At 37.0% G+C, this 20,894-nt stretch overlaps 1 pseudogene; it reads right to left on the bottom strand.

Moving 5' to 3' along the window:
- Positions 1-13,325: 13,325 nt before the first annotated feature.
- Positions 13,326-17,746, bottom strand: LOC118017870 (annotated as a pseudogene).
- Positions 17,747-20,894: the final 3,148 nt, after the last annotated feature.

Genomic DNA, 20,894 nt, shown 5'->3' with positions numbered 1-20,894 from the left:
ATATTGGACAGATTAACTTGATTTCCAACCCTTTGAATCAAATCAGTACACTTCCATGAAAATTACAACTGATTTCCAACCCTTTCAATCAAATCAATTCGCTTCTATGAGTCTCCATTTTTTTTTTACCTTGAAAAGTTGATATGACAACTATTTATACCACAGCTCTTTTGTGAATATAAGGTAAAATAACATTGGAAAAGTGAAAGGTGTCTAACATAACATCTGACATACACTTGGTGCTCAACAAATTGCTTGTTAAACTTAAACTGTGACATATCTATTAGAACTCTACACCAAAACTCCCCAACAGAACTTTCTGTGATGATGGAACTATTTTATGTCTCTGTTGCCTAATGCTAAAGCCACTTGCAACATGTGGCTATTAAGCACTTGATATCTGGCTAGTGCAACTGCAGTACTAAATTATTAATTTTATTTCATTTTAATTAAAGTAGCCACGTGTGGCAAATGGCTAGCATTTTAAACACAGCTTTATTTTCCATAAACTCTTCACATAATTAAAATGATTTGTTCCAACATATAAAAAAACATAAGGTTGGCGATTTCCAATTTTGATAACCCCTAAGATAATATTATAGTAATTAGTATTCTACTCTCTTTGCCACTCTGCATTTTGAAATCTCATGGATAGAAATAAAAAAAATTTTTCATGACAGTAATTTTGATTTTGACAACATGCTTAGACACGTTATAAAGTAAATGATATAATTAATTTCAAAAAATACAAAACAGCATAAGTAATGTGATCCATTTATTTTTTTTAATTTTATGTTATGTTAATCACCATACATTACATCATCAGTTTTTGATGTAGTGTTCCATGATTCATTGTTTGCGTATAACACCCAGTGCTCCATTCAATATGTGCCCTCTTTAATACCCATCACCAAGCTAACCCATCCCCCCACCACCCTCCCCTCTAGAACCCTCAGTTTGTTCCTCAGAATCCATAGTCTCTCATGGTTCATCTATCGTGATCCATTTATTTTGAAAAGATATACATCAAAATTTTAATAGTCTATTACAGGACTGTAAGATTATATGTGATTTGTGTTATCTCCTCTCTGAATGTTTTATATGGCTTGAACCTTCTTAAATGAACAGGTGTTAATTTTAAAATTTTAACCGTTTTGCTTGTGTTACAAAAATAAAAATGCATTAACCAAAAAGATTCTGGAAAATAAGAATAAGCCCCAATCCTTAGGAACACCACCTCCATTTATGTCCCCATTTAAGGCATTTATTTTATCTATCATGAGTATAGAATCACTCCATCCTAATTTAAAGTTAGGGAGAAAGGAATTAAAGCAACTAGGCTGAGATCCATTCACTCCCTTTGCCAAGAGTGTGCTACTGGGTAAAAGCAAAGAGTGCAGGAGACCCAGTCTAATCTCCTTGCCAGTGTGATAAATAGACCTCTTGGTAAATGATAAAATGATATTCGCTGGGAGGAGGGTCCTTTACTATTGAATGTTTTTAACAGGATGTGTTTAGTTATGTACTGCTTATAGAAATTAAGCCCATAATCTATGGGTTTAGAATGTATGGTTCCTGTAAGATGGCAGGGACATTAAAAGGAAATTTTTGACTAATTCATCAAGAAAGTGACTCTCCCCTAACATCACTCATCAGCAAAAGTTAATTGAGCTTCCAGGCTCTGTCCATAGTTCTGGTTATTCAGAAATCAAGACACACTTGCGGGCGCCTGGGTGGTTCAGTTGGTTAAGTGATGGCCTTCGGCTCAGGTCATGATCCTGGAGTCCCTGGATCAAGTCCCGCATCGGGCTCCCTGCTCGGCAGGGAGTCTGCTTCTTCCTCTGACCCTCCTGCCTCTCATGCTCTCTCTCATTCTGTCTCAAATAAATAAATAAAATCTTTAAAAAAAAAAAAAGACACACTTGCTCTCCTCAAACTGTTCATACTCTAAAAGGACACAAATAAATAATACAGTGTAGCCATTGCTAAGATATAAACACAGGTGCTATGTTAGTACATATAAGAGGATACCCAGCCTGAAAGAATTATGGAACGTTTCCTTCAAGAAATAACATCTTAGAGGAAATACTGAGGTTAGCTTGGAAAATGGCTGTTGAGTGTCCTGGGGGCTCTGAAAAGATTGATAGCAGGAAGGCATAGATATATGACAAAGTATGTCATATGGGGAAACTAAATAGGCCAGGATGCTAATGGTCTTGTTCATCAGGAGGAGATCAATGATGGGCAATGATGTAGGAAAAGTAGAAAGGAGCATATTGTATCTTTTATGTTACTTAAGGAATTTACCAACTATACTAAAAGCAAAGGGGAGCACTTTAAGGAAGAGGGTGACACAATCACATCAGTACTTTAGAATGGTTATTCTAGCAGTAGTATGGAAAATGGATTAGGAGGAAATAAGGCAGGAGGTTAAAGGGTTGTCAGTGATAAAGGAGAGAGAATATCATGAATCTGAAATAAGAAGAGGCTGCAAAGGTGGAGAGATGAGAGTTATTCTGAGAGCCATCCGTAGGATTAGATAGATTAAATGTGGGAAGTAACAGAGGGAAGTGAAGACGATGACCGTGTTTTTGATTTGGGCAACCAGGTGGATGGGTTTACCAAAGATATGACCCAATGAAAAAATTAATTTAACATAAAAGGATGAGTTAACTTGGTTTAGTTTTTGAATCTCAGGTGTCTCAACTTGGATTATAAAAGTGGAGATATTTAATACGTACTTGTATGTGACATCTGGAGTATAAAGATCTAAGCTAAAGATAGAATCTAGAGGTGATAACTTGCAGGTGAAAGTTGAATTCCATGGAAGAGTTAAACACTGATCCTATAGGGAAAGAGGGCAAAGTGAAATAGGGCTTGGTCCAAGAACCAATATTCAGGAAACATATATGTGAAGAAGGAGAAGAAGAGAAGGAATGCACATGGGAGACTGGGAAGCAGCAGCCAGAAAGATAGAACACGAATGGAGCACTAAAATGGACATCAAGGGAGGAGAGAAAGGAATGATCCTCAGTATCAAATACTCCTGAGTTGTCAAGTTAAAAAAAAAATATCCAGTGTTTTTAAAATCAAGATCATTGACAACTTTGGCAAAGAGAGCAGGTTTATTGATAATAGCAAGTGAAGTCCAGAAGTTTTATTGGAAAATATCTAAATGAGAGAAGTATAGGTTTCCTATTATAGTCTCTTGATTCCTATCAGAATAATTAGGATTTTCTCTCCTACCCAAACGGTGTGAGACACTGTCAAGAAGGTGATAGATTCTCACTTATCTTTGTTTTCTGATCTTCAGGGAAAATGGAGTACTAACTCCATGCTTTCTCTGGTTTCAGATTTATAGTAAGAAGAGCTTAGTTCAAATCTTGGTCCTACCATTTTTAGCTTTGTACTGTTTTTAGCTTTGTGACCTTGGGTGAGTCTCTTAGTTATTCATTTACTTGAAAAAATAGTTGGACCAGCTGCAAAGCATCACATGGGAGCTTCTGAGAAATACACACCCAGGCTCCACCAAGGGCCTCCTGAATCAGAATCTGCATTTTAACAAGGTTTTCTGATTCTCATGCACATAAAGTTTGAAAAGCACTGAATTAACTCAATGAACACCAATTTTTCCAACTAAGAAATGGGATGTAATACTGACCACATAGATTTTTATAAAGACCAATTAATAAAGTGAAAGTAATACCAATTTGTATTATCCCTTGAGCCTATTGCTCAGTGCTGTAGAGGTAAGAGAAAAGAAAAAGAAAAAGAAAAAGAAACCCATAAATACTTCCTGCACCATTTCCTTTTTAAATCTTGAACTTTTACAAGGTGAAATTGTCTTAAGAAATAGGCCATGCACTATTTCTGCTTTGGAGTGAATTCTATCAATATTCCCCCAAGTGATTGGAATCAATTCTGTCAGCTTCTGTGAGAAGATATGTGGGTCATTCAATGTAGCCCAGGGTGAAATCTGTTGTATGTATAACTAAACTTTTGAAAACTGCTGCAACAACAATTACTCATTAGGTATAGAAAATTGTCCCTTTCTGCCTTGTGTCGGATATTTCTGAGCACATACCCACACACCCATACACTCTTATATGCATGCCCACCCACCCATCCTTCTGGGTTAGAGTTCATTATTCATCCACTTAACAAATCTTATTTACTGAGCAGCTACACTGTGCTTGGCTAGTACACAGTAGGTCCACTTGATGTCCTCGACATGGTGGATCTTACAGTCTTATATTTCCCCAGAAGTTGGCTCTATTCCTGCCTCCTGCATTCTGGCTGCTCAATTTTAGTTTATCATTAGTACTGCCCTGACTTTTGTTTCCGTGATTTTAAATGACAATGAGTATTGTCTTATTGCTGATATCTGTAGTAAACTTCAATGCCAAGTATTAATTCTGCCCCCTTCAGACTCAATCTTAAAATTGATCAAACACTTCCAAGATCAATCCATTATTCATTCATTTGTTCATCATTTGTTCAACTATTTGTTAATCACTTTTTTGTTAATCATAGAAGTATGGGCTAGACTCTGATTTGCCAAACTCAGAAATAAAGAATATGATAACGTCTAGTTAGTAACAACTTCACCATTATGGTTTTATTAAAGATAAGTTCTCTGAGGAGTGCTAAACTTAAGGTTAACCCTAATCACAACAGCATGAATAATGTTTTACTCAGTAATTTAATGAGGACTTTTTATTTGAAGCATTTGCAGCTTTCCTGGAATTCTGTTTTACGTATATCTGTACTTGTAAGTCCTCGCCATTTTTCCTTTTCTACTTTGATCTCTTCTTAAGATGATATCCCACTGAAGTAGAGCTAAATATTCGCCTGTCCTTTGAACTAAAAGTGTAAGATTATCCCAGATTTTAATAATTGGTACTATATATCTCTGTGTAATATGTGATCTAAAAGCCCTGTATGTCCTTGTTCTCATTAATTGTTGTAATATTCTAGAAGAGACCAACCGGGTCAAGTTCAAATATCAATTCTCTATCTTACTGTTAATATTGTTTTATGAAAAAACCTTCTGATAAGAGAGAGTTTCAACCCAACTGAGGTATCATGGAAGATAAAGACAGAAGCCCGAAAGATGCAGAATAACATGATGATCACAGACTCAGGAGGGAGAGAAGGAGGGAAAAAGGAGCTTGGAAAATAGTGACAGAAGTGCATTGGAAAGAAAGAAAAAGTAGTTTCTGCTTACTGCTCAGAAAATCCAAAGAAGGGCAGATAATTTGAGCACATGAAATATAAAGTATAACAAAGCTTTTGACTATTAGAATTGGATTCTATTAAAAAACTGCAGTATGTCAAGAGGTTTATTTTCTCTTCCAAATATAATGTCATATAATTAGAGAAAGACATTAAGGAGATATTCCACAATGTTATCTATGTAACTAACCCAGGAAAATGGGACTACTAGGTAATTTTGCTTTCCTCTATAATTTTCTGTATTGTCCACAATGTGCATGTTTTGTTCTAATAATAAAAGAAATCAATACTCATTTTAAAATGAAATTCTCCCTTCTCTGTCTTCCAAAATAATCTCTGTCCAGTTTTGAGTAGTCTAAGTTTATTGCAACAGGCAAATTTTATAGTTTCAAGTGAGCTTGTCATTGTTCATTCAGATTTCTCTCCTGAAAAATGAGAGGGAGATGTTTGCATTGGAAAATTTATTTGTAAGCCATTCCCAAAGGTTGAGCACCTTGTAGTTCTCCTCCCCTTTTTAACAGAAAAAATAATATGGTCCATTCTCCACAGCATATTCTTAGTAAAGTTTAATTGACAATTCTATTCACCACCACCCATTCCTAGTGAGCAGAAAAAAATGTAAATAGATAAAAATAGCCATGATGCAGATAAGTAAATCCACCTCCCTCAACACTTTGCAGCCAGTAAAAATGCAAAGGTACAGCTGAGGAAAGGTTTCAGGGGCACAAGTCAAGAGCAAGGATCTCCATGGAGTAGAACAGCAAATGGAGCCCAGGATGTGGCAAAACTGGACCCCTGAATATCTTCATGCTGAGATAAGCTTACTCAAACATCTGAAGGGAGGCACATTCACCTGGATCAGCTACCTCCCAGGTCGCCCTGAAGGATCCTACTCTTTAGCACCACAATCAAGGAACCTCTTTACAACCTTTGCTGACTACACAATTACACTCTGTTCTGTTTTCCATGCTTCTGTTACTGCTTTTACATATAGAGTAATCATTTCTTTTTTAATTATCTGGGAATTATATTTATTATTTGTTATATATATAGTTTTGGGTGTATATATAACTAAAAATTATTATAATTATTTTATCATATTTAATATAATTATGTATTATTATTATACTGTTTCTAACTATGTTCCCTAGTAGACCATGAGGGCAAAAGCTGTATCTCCAGCATTTAGTATAGGGTCTGGAATAGATGCCTCTCTTCATATTCTTGAATGAATGGATAATTGGTTAAAATGAAAGAAGGCAAGAGAAGTATAAATTCCTATTATGACGGGTACTGTGACATAATAAAATTGATTTCTGTGCCTTTGTGTGTGCTTGAAAGAGACTGTATTGATTTTCATGCTTAGAATATTCAGCCATCCAGTAGCACAGGTTTAATGTCATCAAATTGCTGACTCTCATTTCCTCCTGACTGTGCGACCCAGACCTCCAGGGCAAGGAGGACTTTCTAAGTAGTAGCTGAGCAGATTATTTCATTCCCAGGCCAAACTATAGAGCCCCCAGTGGAGGCATCTCTGTCTTTCCTTTATCTATAGCTTTTTTAAGAACGGCATTGCCAGGACATAGTCAACTAGCCACATGTGGCTTTTTAATGTAAATGGCATCAAAAATATTTCTTTCCTAGTTGTAGTAGCCACATCTCAAGTGCTTAGGAGCCACATGTGGCTAAAGACTACTGTTGAACGAATGCACGAATGAATAAAATTGAACAGTGAAGAAATAAAACACTTTAATCATCACAGAAACTCCCATTGTTCTAACAAATGATGGAAACCAGTACAGAAAATGAATCAAAGAAGACAGGCAATTTTGCATCTTAGTATTTACATGTTCTTGGAGAAGCAACAAGTCTGCAGTTGCCAATAATTTCTCAGGCAAGAAGGCATGATTTTACATGTTTGAACAAAACCACAAACCTGTCTCCCCTTTGTTTCACACCACTCAGATTCCTGCTTGGAATCCAGGCCCATATTTATGGTTGCTTCCTTCTGGTGGCATCATTTTAATATGACTAGGAAATAATTTTCTGTCTCTGTTCTCTTTTTGGTGGTAACCCTTAATAATCCTAAGACTTCTGGATGTCCTCCCAAGTGTTTTTTTTTTAATTTTATTATGTTATGTTAATCACTATACATCATTAGTTTTTGTCCCAAGTGTTTACATGAAACAACATGCTTCTGTAATCAAAACTATGTAAAGCATATATTTTCTGTTATCTGTTGTTCCTGCTGCCTTATATTTTCTTTTTTGAATTTTGGAAGAACCATGTTCTTCTTCAGAATGATAGATTTAATTATTCCTAAAATACAGTTGGAATTTGAAAACTGTAGTTTGATTATCTACTTTATTTCTCATCAGGATTACATTTATTTCTCTATGAGAAATCATAATATTTGGTTCTATATTGAATAACATTTGCATAACCATAATTCTATAAATGCAGCTTATTGATTTTTTAAAAAATTCAAACCATAGGGAAAACATTGAATATGACTACAATTATAAAAGGGAATGTACAGTCAGGTTGGTAGCTTGAAATTAGCCACAGAAATAGGCAAATGCTACAAATCAGCTCCTCCCATCATGAGCCAGTTTAGCTGTAAACCATTGTGTATGAGGTTCTGCAAATATATAACTTAGTTATTTAAATGGTAGGTGTTGAGGAATAATCTACATGATATAGAGCTAAAAATGAAACCAAGAGAATTAAGTAATCATATAAATATAAATCATATAAAAGTTCACAGGCAAGTTTATACCTAGCATTTAAAGCTGATACATGGAAAAAACACAGATTTCAGTATATTGTTTAGAATAACCATACTAAAAGCAGGTTTGGGGAGAGGAAGACATTTAATATTGCTTTATACTGTTTGAACTTTTACTATGTATCTATGCTACTTTAATAAATGTAAAATTTCCAAAATAAAATACATATAAACTGCCATATTGACCTTGTTCCTCTAAACCTTCCATATACATGATTTGTTATTGAACTTAAACTATTAGAGGAAAATAAAGTAAAAACATTTATTAGGCACATATCATGTGAACTATCCTAGGAGTTTCTACATTTATCAATTCCTGATCTGTTAAATTCCCCCTAATATCCCTGTGAAATAGGTACTACACAGGAGTACTCTTAGAATATTGCAGCCTGGAGCAAGAAGGGGTATATTGGGGGCAGATATTTTGAAACAGTCCCTACAATGTTGGGGATACCCAATATAATCTGTCTATAAAACCAACTTTGATAGTGATATCAAGTTTGAAACTACATTTCTTGCTGAAGATCCCTTCATTTTTGTTAAAGAATAAAGCCTATGAAATGGGGGACAGAAGGGGAACGTATATTATTCTTTGATCATGCTTGCTTGGCCACAGGTGGGCAAGCAGATTGACCTGTCCATCCAAACTGAGTAATTCCTCACTCCTCCACTTTTTGTTTATGACTTTATTTCTTCATCCTTGGCAGGAGCAGAAAGTAAATCATGGCATTTCTTGGCTGAAAGGCAGAGTGAAACAGCTGTGACCCTTGAGATATTGTTTACTTTACTGCCTCCTGATACACACTCAGTCACTTTTGTTGGACATGCTTGATAGCTTTTGTTCATACAGTTGGCTGTTCCGTCTGCTCCACCAATTGATGAAGAGGCAGAAGAGTTGCTGCCTTAAGCCACAATTATTAGTTCATTCATTAAACATTTATGACCACCTACTATCTGCCAGATACTGAGATGGTTACAAATAGGAACAAATAGGTACCCTACCCTTAAGATGCTAATAGTCTAGTAAGGGAAGACAAACATGTGAATATGAATCATTACACAAGAAGAGTAAGTACTAGAAGCAGTATGAACAAAATAACATGGGAACACAGAAAAGAGAAAGAATAGTTCTGCATAGGAGAAAGGTGGAGAAAGGCAAATACAGGAATGTTTACAGACACAGTGATATTTCAACTGTACCCTTGTGGTAGGCAATGGCCAGAATGGTAGAAGCCTTCATGACACAATAGGAAATAAAACCCAGAAATCAACAACTATGGCACAGTTATAGGCCATAAAGGGCAGTAGGCTGAATGGATATAGTGATACACCACCCAAAGCACTTTAGGACCCCATTAGGACCAAAGCACTCCAGCTGCCGGCAGCGTTCCTGCTGAAGGCTCCAAGTGGATTCTTTTGCAGTCTGGCCTAGCTCAACATTTTAGGATAGATAAGAATTTCTCAGGAAGAGGGGGAAAGGTCATGCAGGGAACAACACGTGTGATGCATGGGAGAACGTATTTGGAGAAGTTCTGGGGCATTTAGGGCACAGATGTTCCAGTGAGCCTTAGATCCTACAACTGCACTCAGGGTTTCCTTATGGCCTAATTACCTCCTTTGTTTCTAGCTTTTACCAAGCCCAGATCCGACACTAGAATAGCGAGCCCATCTCATGCAAGGCTTTTCATTTTATGCTCAGGTGTTGGGATGTTATCTCCAAAGCAGTGGGGTGATATTGGAGGCCTGTTTTGGTGGGAAGCGACATGATCAGATTTGTGTATTGTAAGGTAAAATGTTGCAGTGTGTAAACAGGATTTTCAAGGAAAACAACTTTAAAAAACAGTTACATTCAGTTAGTGTTGACCTTGAGCTCCATAACTGTTCAGAGGTTAACAATTTGAGAAGGCAGCAATAGTTCTGAAGACAAGTACCCTTGATCATGGCTGTAGAAACCTGGATCCTATTGCCTGGGTTGGAATCTCAGGTCTGCCACTTACTTGCAATGTATATTCAAACAAATTCTATGAACTATGTTTGCATTTTTCTCATCTACACTAATGATACCTATCTCATGGAGTTACCATGAGGATAAAATGCATTAATATATGGAAAGCCCTTTGAAGAATGCCAGGCATAGAGTAAATGTTTAATAACACTAGTTATTATTAACTCAGCAGTTTCCTCAAATGTTTTATGGTAAGGAGAGCTACTTTGCATTTATCAGAGCCCTGGGGTCTCAAGAAACAGTGAGAAAGGAATGTATTTATTAAAGTTGCTGATTAGAGTTGGAAAAGATGCACTGCTACCAGGCACTTCACCCCTGCCCCAGCCCACAGGAACAACTTTCTCCTCTCCCTTCCCCAGGCAGAATGGCAACTGGGCAGGGGACTCCCATATGCTTAGAACTGAAAGGGGCACCCATAGTCACCGTGGTAAATCATCCATTGAAGTTTGGGTTCCTACTACAGCCTGCTTCACCCTTTGGTTCTAGCATTAGGCTTGACTATCTGGAGTAATGGGAAACTCACACCATCCCTATCCTCACAGAGCCCACAGCCTACTGGAAAGCACAGCCATAAATTAACAACTACATATACATATATAATAGCACAATAAATGGTATAAAGCAGACTTAAGGATGGGATGGGAGTGAAGAGGAAGGAAGGACAAATTTACCCTGGGGCAAGCAGGCAAAATTTCACCAAGACAATTACATCTGTGATGCATCTTACAGGATGAAGTTTTTCTTGCTAGGCAAAGAAGATGGGGAAATGCATTTGATGCAGAAGGAACAGCTAACAAAGACATATAGTCTGGAAATAGCCCAGCCTGTTTGTAAAATCTTAACAGCCAAGACACAGACTGAGGAGTAGTAGGGGCAGAATAGTAAGGAAGGACAAATGTTTAGGCAGAGGAAGTGGGTTAAAAATCCTTCAAATCAGTGCTTACCTCTTTATAACTATCCTGAAGGAAGGGCCTTTGAAGACTCCTAAGAAGAGAAACATAATCAAATTGGTGGTTTAGAAAATCTTTGTGGTGTTATATGGGTGAAAGAGGGCAGGACTATTGCAAAGCCTCCTGGATATAAAGAGGAAGTGAAGCCTTTTCGAGATGCAAAATTTAAAACCACAGTGATAACACAAATATTATCTTAGTTTTTAAATGCAAAATCCAAGGTATAATGTAGTTAAATGTTTTCCTCAGGGTTGTGCATATAATCAAGGAACATTTTATTAATGGATTTTCTGTTTATATTTTGTTTATGTTGGCTTCATCCAGAGCATTATTTTACTGACATGCATGTTCAGAAGATATGCGTGTTTTTTAACCCAAAACAAATAGAAAAGTAGAAAGATCAAGCTAAGAAAACTGGTTTTTTTTCTTATTTTAGTGTGAATGTCTGGAAAAGCAAAGTGTATACTGTCTGAAAAGAATTGCTCTATCAATCTCTACAAATATTTCCATTCCTGTGAAAAATCAGTATGCATTACTCAACATATGTGCCCATCAATCTCTACTAGTTTGAGCTGAGGGTTAGTCTGGTAAAATTTCCCAAAAGAATAACAAGAGCTAAAATGTCACTTCCTAAAACTGAGAATTTTATTTCACAAAGTTAAGTTTAAAGGACAAGTTTAGAATTAGAAATAAAACAAAAACTTTATGAGAATGCAATATATTTTGGAAGTCAAATGTGTTGTGTTTCACAGATTATTTTTCCCTAAAGTTGTTAGGTATTAAAATAAAATTTAGTGCTTTTCTGTTAAAAGTGATTATAGGTTTACATTAAAACCCTGACAAAGTATAAAGGAGAAAATAAAAATTATTCATAAAGTCAGGAATCAGAAATAACTGTTGTAAATATTTCATACTCCTTTCCGTGCACACATGTATATAATATTATATATTTATCACCTATTTCTGTTCATTTAAATTATGCAATGAGCATTTTCCTATAATATTCAATGTTATTTGAAAATAATATTTTAATAGCTGTATAATATTGTACCAGAAGGCTATTCCATAAATTATGCAACGATTAACTTACAATTGGGCATTGAATTGTTTCTAATTTTCTATATTTTAGGAACTCTGTAATGTTCATCCTTGTACATGAATCATTCTTCACATCTCCATATCTCTGGTGACTTTCTAAAAGTAGAATCCTGGAACTAAAATTGTTAGGTTCAAGTGTAAGTTATATTTTTAAAGCTTTTGCCAGTTATTGTCCAGTTGCTTTTTGGGCAGGTGTTACTAATATGCAGTTGCACCAGGAGTTTATATTGACAGACAAAACATGATACATAATTAATAATTACTTTTCCTTATTAAATGTGAAGTGGGGATGTTTTCATGGTGCTTATTGTGCAACTATTTTCTGTGATTTGTTTCTCTATGTCTTATTACCAGTTTTCTACTGGAGTGTTGGTCTTCTTCATCTTTCTCTTTTGAATTAAGGGAGGAAGAGATTTTCTTTGTATCATAGATACTTTGGGATGCTCAGAAATGCCCCATTGGAAGAATTTGGGCTTTCTTTTTATTTTGCAAGCTGCTTAGGCTATTGAGTCTAGACTCTAGTTCATGTTGCTTGTGGGAACCCGTTAAGGACACCTCGGTTAAGATCAAGACCACAAAGTTCATAATTATATTCTGCTCATGCTTTAGCTTCTTTAGTCTTTTTGTCATATTTTTGCAAAACTGAGGATTTGATGCTATGTTGATTTTAAATGTTGAAGTCAAAAACACAAAATTAAATCTATCAGGAATTTAAGAAAATTAAATATATTTCAAACAGTATGTTACAATACAGAGCCCATAACTTATGGTAGTTACCCAATGATTTTAAAAAATGTAATGTGCCTTTCATTCCCAAAGTACTGGTTTGTAGCTAATCTTAAAAATGTTGAAGACAGAAAAAGATGGCAAGAAACAGAACTAGAAATGACAGACTGAAGTATTATATAAGGCATTATGCCCAACATTGACAGAAATTACCAGAGGACATTCTTGAATATCACTTTGTTGAGAGATGTTGAATATTTTCTTTCGTAGGTTCTAAATTAAATGACTAATTTTTAAAGTCTATGCATTACTTTGTTCCTAACACATAACAGAGAAATTTAGTTTTAACCCTGAATAAAACTGACTCTCCTCATTTATAAGACCTAGTCCTGCCCCATGAGAAGACTAGCTACTCCTGTCAGTGATACCACAAAGCTCCTGGGCTTATTGGGTGAGTTTCGGCACACTCAGCTCTTCAGTGGGGTGGTCAGCGTGGGTGCTGAGGGCACACACTTGTGAAGAATCACAGCTTGTCATTGCTCATTCCTAGAAACTGCACATAGGCATCCTGGATGCACTCCTCCTTGAAGTTGAATAGGAATGCGTACAGGAGCTACCTTCTGTGCAAAATGAAATGACAACATTTGAGTCTGTTCCAAAATCACAAATGCATGGAGAGCCAGAGGGAACCTGAAATTTTGGGAGAACTCTATTTAGAACTGAAGTAGCTTAGAAGAAAATTGCTGACACCAAACTAGACTGTTTATTCCTTCTTTGGATCTTTGGCAGCAAAAATGTGCACCATGCCACGGTCACTAGATACACAGATGAGGGAAGCATCCTGACTGAAGTAAATGAAATAAATGTTTGCTGCTTGTGATCCTCTTCGTGGTTTCTGGATTCAATGCCCTGATGAAGTAGCAAATATTTTTCTGAGTCCCTTTTTCAGATTGCAATTTGTGCTCCCTACAGGTTGACAGCAATGCAGTTCAGGATGCCCTTCTGTGCGGGAATGTCCACAGGCAGCTTCTTGGTGCTGGCCAAGTCCACAAGCTGCACATGCCTAGTTACATGTCAAAAGGCCAAGAAAGAATTGCTACTATCACGGAGACCTCAATACTCCAGTCTCAGCAATGGACAGATCATCTAAGCAGAAAATCAACAAGGAAACAAGAGCTTTGAATGATACATTGGACCAGATGGATCTCATAGATATTTACAGAGCGTTCCACCCTAAAACAACAGAATACTCATTCTTCTCGAGCGCACATGGAACTTTCTCCAGAATAGACCATATACTGGGTCCCAGATCAGGTCTCAACCGATACCAAAAGACTGAGATTATTCCCTGCATATTCTCAGACCACAACGCTCTAAAACTGGAACTCAATCACAAGGAAAAATTTGGCAGAAATTCAAACACTTGGAAGCTAAAGACCACTCTGCTCAAGAATGTTTGGGTCAACCAAGAAATCAAAGAACTTAAACATTTCATGGAAATCAATGAGAACAAAAACACATCGGTCCAAAACCTATGGGATACTGCAAAGGCGGTCCTAAGGGGGAAATACATAGCCATCCAAGCATCACTCAAAGAAACAGAAAAATCCCGAGTTCACCAACTAACTCTACACCTTAAAGAACTAGAGAAAAAGCAACAAACGACACCTAAGCCACGCATTAGAAGAGAAATAATTAAAATTAGAGCAGAAATCAATGAATTAGAAACCAGAAACACAGTAGATCAGATCAACGAAACTAGAAGTTGGTTCTTTGAAAGAATTAATAAGATTGATAAACCACTGGCCAGACTTATCCAAAAGGAGAGAGAAAGGATCCAAATTAATAAAATTATGAATGAAAGGGGAGAGATCACGACTAACACCAAGGAAATAGAACCAATTATTAGAAATTATTATCAACAACTATATGCCAATAAACTGAGCAATCTGGATGAAATGGAGGCCTTCCTGGAAACCTATAAGCTGCCAAGACTGAAACAGGAAGAAAAAGACAACCTGAATAGGCCAATAACCAGTAACGAGATTGAAGCAGTGATCTAAAACCTCCCAAAAAACAAGAGTCCAGGGCCTGATGGATTCCCTGGGGAATTCTACCAAACATTCAAAGAAGAAATAATACCTATTCTACTGAAGCTGTTTCAAAAAGTAGAAACAGAAGGAAAACTTCCAAACTCATTCTATGAGGCCAGCATTGCCTTAATCCCCAAACCAGGCAAAGATCCCACCAAAAAGGAGAATTTCAGACCGATATCCCTGATCAATATGCATTCCAAAATCCTCAACAAAATCCTAGCTAATAGGATCCAACAATACATTAAAAGGATCATCCACCACGACCAACTGGGATTTATCCCCGGGATGCAAGGGTGGTTCAACATTTGCAAATCAATCAATGTGATAGAACACATTAATAAGAGGAGGGAGAAGAACCATATGGTCCTCTCAATTGATGCAGAAAAAGCATTTGACAAAATACAACATCCTTTCCTGATTAAAACTCTCCAGAGTATAGGGAGAGAGGGAACATTCCTCAAGCTCATAAAATCCATCTATGAAAAACCCACAGCGAATATCATCCTCAATGGGGAAAAGCTGAGAGCCTTTCCCTTAAGATCAGGAACACGTCAAGGGTGCCCACTCTCACCACTGTTGTTCAACATAGTACTAGAAGTCCTAGCAACAGCAATCAGACAACAAAAAGAAATAAAAGGTATTCAAACTGGCAAAGAAGAAGTCAAACTCTCTCTTTTCACAGACGACATGATACTTTATGTGGAAAACCCAAAGACTCCACCCCCAAATTACTAGAACTCATCCAGCAATTCAGTAATGTGGCAGGATACAAAATCAATGCACAGAAATCAATTGCTTTCTTATACGCTAACAACGCAACTGTAGAAAGAGAAATTAAAGAAACGATTCCATTTACAATAGCACCAAAAACCATAAGATACCTCAGAATAAACCTAACCAAAGAGGTAAAGGATCTACACACTAGGAACTACAAAACACTCATGAAAGAATTGAAGAAGACACAAAAAGATGTATTCCATGCTCATGGATCAGAAAAATAAACATTGTTAAAATGTCTATGCTACCCAGAGCAATCTATACCTTCAATGCCATCCTGATCAAAATTCCAATGACATTTTTCAAAATGCTGGAACAAACAATCCTAAAATTTGTATGGAATCAGAAAAGACCCCGAATCACCAAGGAGATGTTGAAAAGGAAAAACAAAGCTGGGGGCATCACGTTGCCCGATTTCAAGCTATATTACAAAGCTGTGATCACCAAGGCAGCATGGTACTGGCACAAAAACAGACATACAGACCAATGGAACAGAATAGAGAACCCAGATATGGACCCTCAACTCTATGGTCAAATAATCTTTGACAAAGCAGGAAAAAACATGCAATGGAAAAAAGACAGTCTCTTCAATAAATGGTGCTGGGAAAATTGGACAGCCACATGCAGAAGAATGAAACTTGACCATTCTCTAACACCATTCACAAAGATAAACTCAAAGTGGATGAAAGACCTCAATGTGAGACAGGAATCCACCAAAATCCTAGAGGAGAACATAGGCAGTAACCTCTTTGACATCGGCCACAGCAACTTCTTTCAAGATACATCTCCAAAAGCTAGTGAAACAAAAGCAAAAATGAACTTTTGGGACTTCATCAAGATAAAAAGCTTCTGCACAGCAAAGGAAACAGTCAACAAAACAAAGAGGCAACCCACAGAATGGGAGAAGATATTTGCAAATGACACTACAGATAAAGGGCTGGTATCCAAGATCTATAAAGAACTTCTCAAACTCAACACCCAAAAAACAAATAATCAAGTCAAAAAATGGGCAGAAGACATGAACAGACACTTCTCTGAAGAAGACATACAAATGGCTAACAGACACATGAAAAAATGTTCATCATCATTAGCCATCAGGGAAATCCAAATCAAAACCACACTGAGATACCACCTTACACCAGTTAGAATGGCCAAAATGGACAGGGAAAGAAACAACAAATGTTGGAGAGGTTGTGGAGAAAGGGGAGCCCTCTTACACTGTTGGTGGGAATGCAAGTTGGTACAGCCACTTTGGAAAACAGTGTGGAGGTTCCTCAAAAATTTAAAAATAGAGCTACCGTATGACCCAGCAATTGCACTCCTGGGTATTTACCCCAAAGACACAGATGTAGTGAAAAGAAGGGCCATATGCACCCCAATGTTCATAGCAGCAATGTCCGCAATAGCCAAACTGTGGAAAGAGCTGAGATGCCCTTCAACAGATGAATGGATAAAGAAGATGTGGTCCATATATACAATGGAATATTACTCAGCCATCAGAAAAGATGAATACCCAGCTTTTACATCAACATGGATAGGACTGGCGGAGATTATGCTAAGTGAAATAAGTCAAGCAGAGAAAGTCAATTATCATATGGTTTCACTTATTTGTGGAATATAAGGAATAACATGGAGGACATTAGGAGAAGGAAGGGAAAAATGGGGGGGGGGATTGGAGGGAGAGATGAACCATGAGAGACTATGGACCTGAGAAACAAACAGGGTTTTAGAGGGGAGGGGGGAGGGGGGATTGGTTAGCCTGGTGATGGGTATTAATAGGGCACGTACTGCATGGAGCACTGGGTGCTATACAAAAACAATGGATCGTGGATCACTACATCAAAAACTAATGATGTATTGTATGGTGACTAACATAACATAATAAAATTAAAAAAAAAAAGAATTGCTACTATCACGATAGAAGACACAAAGGGTTAGGCAGGGTTACAGCAGATTTCAAAGACATGCAACTGATAGGGATTGTGTGTACATGTAAACACCTTAATTATAGGGTCCAAGATGACCATGATTCTCTTTTCAATGTGACCTCTTTGACTTCTGTAGAAAATTTTATTTTATTTATTTTTAAAAGGATTTATTTATTTTTAGAGAAAGAGAGAGCACACATGTGTGGGGGGAGCGACAGAGGGGGAAGGAGAGGAAGAGAATCTTAAGCAGACTCCCCACTGAGCCCAGAGCCTGCACAGGCCTCAGTCTCATGATCCTGAGATCATGACCTGAGCCAAAATCAAGACTAAGCCACTCAGGTGCCCCACAAATTTTATTTTAATAAACCTTTTTAAGATTATTCAAGTTATCATTTTATTGGAAGAATATTTTGGCTTTTTTTTCTACCAACAACTAAATCTAAAGAGTTGCAGTGAAATGCTGCTTGGGGAGACCTGGAGGTGAGGTCAGGCCACCATGGTGCCAGAAATGCATGCACACCAGGGAGCCCTCTGGGCACCCAGTCCATCCACCTGGCAATGCAATAAGTGGGACAGGGCTTCATGCTTTTTATTACTATTGCTTTTACTTTATATATCAGATAACAAAATGTTATTGACATGTTACATTTTTTTGAAAGATGATTTGGTTCAATGAGACTTTTGGCATATTATTAGAATGATCATAGAGTTCACCTGAAAGAACAATTGTTTGAGACTGGTGAGGAAAATATTGAAGAGAGGAAACAGTGGGCTATGCCCCTGCACAATTAAAAAAAGAAGGCTTTGTATAAAGTAGTAGTAATTGGTGTAGTACAATATGAGCTTAGAGAGAAAGAGACAATGGAAAGACTAGAAAGTCAAGAAAAAGGCCTATGTAAATATAAATAATTTAGAATATAATAAAGGTGTCACTTGAGAGATGTCTGTAGATGAAAGATCTACACCTATAGAGAAAGATTAAATAAAAAATGTCAGACTAATCATTGGACCAAAATAATGTCTAGGCTGTTGAAACATCTTGATATTTCTTTAAAAAACCACACAAAAAAATTTTGGAAAGAACTTTCTAAGCAAACATGTCACAAAATTCAGAAGCAATAAAGAGAGGTGACAGATTTGATTGGGAAAAAAATACCCAGAATCAATTTAATGAAAAAGAAAAAGAGAAATTTTTTTATAGTAGTCATTATATACATAAAAGTTTCCTGAAATCCAATAAGAGAAATATAAAAAAAACCAAAAAACCAAAAAAAAAAAAAAAAAACCAGAGGAATGAGACTATCGCAAAAAAGGTAACTAAATGGTCAAAAAAGGGAGAAAATTTTTGCATAGATATAACAAAGATTTAATAGTCATAATGTATATAACATTTCCTACAATTCAATAAGAAAAAGAAAAAAGAATATATTACAAAGAAAATACATAAATGGTCAAGAGACATAAAAATTTCAACCACAGTAGGAGAGAAACAAATGCAAATAAACAAGTTTTCACCTATCAAACTGAACAAAGATTTTAAGGAATCAGAATAGTTTTCATGGACATCATCCTAGTCTGTTCAGGCTGCTATAACAAAATTCCATAAACTGGGCAGCTTCAGCCACAAACACTTACTTGTCAGACCTCTGGAGGCTAGAAGTCCAAGGTCAGGTTGCTAGCAGATTCAGTGACATGTGAGGGCCCACTAACCTGAGGACTTGATTTTTACATGGCCTTCTTATTGTGTCCTGACAGGTCAGAGGGACAAGGGAGCTCTCTGGGGTCTCTTTTGTATGGGAACTATCTCATTCATGAGGGGTTTACCCTCATGACCAAATCACCTCCTAAAAACTCACCTCCATTTACCATCACCCTGGGGATTAGGTTCCAACACAAATTTGGGTGTGATACAAACATTCAGTCTCACCACACCAGTAAGAAAACCATGGCCAGCTGAACTGGTCATACAAGGGAATACAGAATGGTAGTGAAAGAAGTTAGCTACACATCAGCTATAGTCATGTGACCAGTTACAGAAAAGAGGACTATAAGAGTCATGAGCAGTCCTCCTTATTCTGTTAGGAAAAACACAATTTTTGTGTGTGTATCAAATACCTTTGTTTTCCTATCATTCCCTTAACATGTAACATAAGATAGGTGTATTGACTTTATATCATAGTATTTAAGTATTGCTAATTTTACATTATAGTATTCAAGTTACATGGTATCAAGAAGAATAAACATCACCCAAGGACTTTGTGTCCTCTTTTGTTTTTTTTTTTTTAAGATTTTATTTATTTTTTGAGAGAGAGAGACAGTGAGAGAGGGAACACAAGCAGGGGGAGTGGGAGAGGGAAAAGCAGGCTCCTGGCTGAGCAGGGAGCCCAATGCAGGGCTCGATCCCAGGACCCTGGGATTATGACCTGAGTCAAAGACAGACGCTTCATGACTGAGCCAGCCAGGTGCCCCTGACTTTGTGTCCTCTCCTGGGGAAAGAGTTAGTGGGTTCTCAGTTGTAGGCAGGATAGTTGTATCATGTTAGGTGAAATTATAACCTCATTATTGTTTTTATTTGGAAATTAAGTATAGTTTAATGACAGGGATATGAATGCCAACTTGACAAGGAATGGATTTGTGATAGTTGTTTAAATTTAAAAAAAAGTTATTTAAGTAATCTCTACACCCAACATGGGGCTCGAACTCACAACCCCAAGATGAAGATCTGCATGATCCTCTGACTGAGCCAGCCAGGCGCCCCATGATAGTTAAGTTTAAATGTCAACTTGACTGGATCAGGGGATACCCAGATATTTGATTAAACATTATTTCTGGGTAGGACTAGGAGGGTGTTTCAGGATGAGATTAGCATTTGAATTGTAGGTGCAATAAAATAGATTGCCTTCCCCAACGGGCATCATCTAATCTGGTGAGGGCCTACATAGAACAAAAAGGCAGAAGAGGAAGAATTTGTCCCTTTTTTCTGCCTCACTGTTGGTACTGAGATATTTCATCCCTTCTCTTGCCCTGGAATTTACATCATTGGTTCTCAAGCCTTAGATTCAGACTGAATTATACCACTGGCTTTGCAGGGTCTCCAGCAAGTAGATGGCAGACAGTGGGACTTTTCAACCTCCATAATTGGGTGAGCTAATCCCTTACAATAAATCTCCTTTTATATCGTATTGGTTCTGTTTCTCTGGCGAACCCTAACTAATGCAGACACCATAAATAGTCACTTTCTTTCATTGATGGTAAATTGCTACCACCTTTCTGGAAGGGAATTTGGCTTTA

This window comes from Mirounga leonina, unplaced genomic scaffold, assembly GCF_011800145.1.
Source record: "Mirounga leonina isolate KUSES-001 unplaced genomic scaffold, KU_Mleo_1.0 Mir_170, whole genome shotgun sequence".
In the NCBI taxonomy this organism is placed as follows: domain Eukaryota; kingdom Metazoa; phylum Chordata; class Mammalia; order Carnivora; family Phocidae; genus Mirounga; species Mirounga leonina.
This window is presented reverse-complemented; position numbering and strand designations above follow the sequence as displayed.